The sequence below is a fragment of the Phoenix dactylifera genome, chromosome 2 (genome assembly GCF_051530095.1).
Source record: "Phoenix dactylifera cultivar Ajwa chromosome 2, Ajwa_hap1_PhDact_Kaust_v1.1, whole genome shotgun sequence".
NCBI lineage: Eukaryota > Viridiplantae > Streptophyta > Magnoliopsida > Arecales > Arecaceae > Phoenix > Phoenix dactylifera.
Window position 1 is genome coordinate 19,630,865 of NC_143191.1, and position 2,899 is coordinate 19,633,763.

Sequence of the window (2,899 nt, forward strand, 5' to 3'; positions counted from 1 at the left end):
TGGGTAAGAGTCCGGTGATGAAATCCGGCTCTTAGCTTGTTGGGGTGATTGCCCTTACTAAGTGCGGAATAATTTGTGTATGTGTATCAAGCATGCATTTACACTTTTGCTGAAATTAAAATCAAACAATCACCACAAAATTTCAAGCTAATAATTAATTTAAATAAGAAAGGTTTAGAAGTTACCAAAGGAAATTTCCCCAGCAATTTAAATTTTTTTTAAGCAAACCTCTAAAGCATTCCTTTTTGATAGCCCAGATCTCCTCTTCGATTTCTGATCAAATAAGACCAAAAGAAAAATAATAATAATAAAAAAAAATTAGTAGAAGAGAAAAAGGAGATAAAAAAATTACAATAATATAAAATATTTTTTTATTTTATTTTAGATATATATATATATTTTGAAAGTTTGTTTTTTAATTAATTAAATTTTTTTTTAATGATAGGAAAAATAACTATGCAAGCAATCCCCGGCAACGGCGCCAAAAATTGATCGGTTATTTTAATTTCAAAAATAAACCACGCAATAGCACGTATCCCGTAGGATAGTGATTACGGGTGTCGGTCCACAGGGATTGGAGACAAGTTATTTTTCCCTAATTGAATAGTTACTTCAAAGGGTATAAGCTAGAGTAAATGATAAAAACTAAGAATTAATATGGATGTAATAGTATGAATTATCTATGGAGGGAGGTGTTTAGGGCTAGAATCCACCGATAGATTTATATTCATGACGCTTTCAATGATTGAGTTGTATTTAAGACTTGATTGCTTCCGACTACAAGCCAAAGCAATTATAAAAGAAAATTATAACTAATTTCCAGCATGAATCATCTAAGTCTAGCACAAACTATCTACTCTAACGATAAGCATGATCTGTCTAACCTAGCATGATGCATCTGATCATTAAACATTAAACATGAAATCGATGTCACATGAATATCTCCTCCAAACCACAGGTGTTGGATTCGATGAAATAGATCAATCTATGTAAAATATTTTATGCAAGATAAATGATTCACATAAATTGGATAAATCATAAAGATCAATTGATAAATTCTTCATCATGCATCACTCTTACAATACAAACTCAAATCAATAAAAATGAAACGAATACTCCTCTATGGCTTCATCAAACCCCTAAACCGAGGTTTAGCTGCTCATGATGCTCGGCGACTTTGATCGGCTTGCTGAGATGCTCCACGCCATCCGTCTCAAGTCTTTCCTTTTTTTCTTTTTTCTTTTTTTCTTTCTCTAACTCATCCGCTCACAGCATCCCTCTTTTTTTTATTCTTCTCGGCACCATAACAGAGCATGCTCTATTCCTTGGTTCTTCTCACCGTCCTCCCCCCTCCCTGTTCGCAGAGTAATCTCCTCTTTTATAGCCGTCCGGCGCACGCAGAGAGAGGGAAGAAGGAATCACGGCGGCTGATTCCGGGGCGTGGTGCCGAGATGCAGATCACGGGAGAGGAGGAAGAGGGGCCGCGGGATCTGGTCGATGATGGCGGAGAGAGGTGCCGACTAATGAAGTGGCGGAGGATCTGGTCGCTCCGGATGCACCACGGGCGGAAGACTGGGCGACGATGCTGGGATTTTGACGCGGTTGGTTCGCTGATCTTGGAGGAGAAGACGCCGCACGTGGTGATGGTGAAGGGGCCGGATCTCCGCTGCTGGGAAGAGTCGACCGCACGGGCACGGTGGGCACGCGGCTGATTGTGGCCGACTGGAATCACGGAGGACTAGTCGCTGGTGGATTTGGTCGCGGGATCGTCGGGAGGACGCTGCGGACGGTGGGTGGCCGCGGGATCAACGGGGAGACGCCGGGATTTCGACGCGGCTTGATGGCAGAGCTGGATCTCGGCTGCGGGCTGCGTCACAGGCGGAAGACGAGGCAGAGATGCTGGTTACGGGATCGTCGCCGCGGACGGTGGGCGGCCGCGTGAGGTACTCTTCGGGGGAAGAAGATGAACAGCAGCCAAGCCATTTATTTATTTATTTTATTGTTATTTATTTATTTATTTATTTATTTATTATGTATTATTTATTTTTTCTCAAACACTGTTCACATGAACAGTGTTTTTATGGAACACTGTTCATATGAACAGTGTTTTAACGGGACACTGTTTATATGAACAGTGAATCATGAATTTTTAGTTATTATTATTATGATAAATTTTATATGAAGGCAGGTAACGAATTGGTTGGAAATTGGCTTTGGGTTTGCGATGGGTCATGATCGTTGAGTTGCTTGAACTTGTTCTCGAGTCCAATGTCTTCCAAATTTAATTATTGCTAAACTGCTTCAGATCGAACTCGACCAGTCAAGACTAGAAACAATACCATGACTTAATAAAAAGGGTTAATCAAACATTTTCCTTAGCAAATTATAACTTTTGATCGAGCCAGGACCAAAACCTATTTAATTATAACCTTAACTTCATCAGGTTACCAAACAAAATCAACACAATCTCCTCCTTATATATTTTTTTCTGTAGTTTTCATAAAAAATCGTGACCAAAAACATATTTCAAATTTGTTTCAATGATTATTCAATTTTCTAGTAAAATATGTATTTATTAGTTTAAGAACATTGATAAGTGCTATGGAAAGATAACTAATTTATGAATTATTAAGCACTTATCACTCATCCTCGACTAACTTTGGAACAAATTTAGTTAGCTCGGTAAATTTAGCTTCGTATTCTGCAACAGTCATATTCCTTTGTTTTAGATGAATAAACTTATGCTCTTTTTGCGTCCTTACACTCCGAGGAAAATACTTATCATAAAATGCTCCTCGAAATTTTTTCCAAGTGAGTGGCTCCCTATCCCGCTCATATTTATGTTCCAACATCCACCACCAGTTGAATGCCTCACCTTGTATTATGTATGATGCAAACA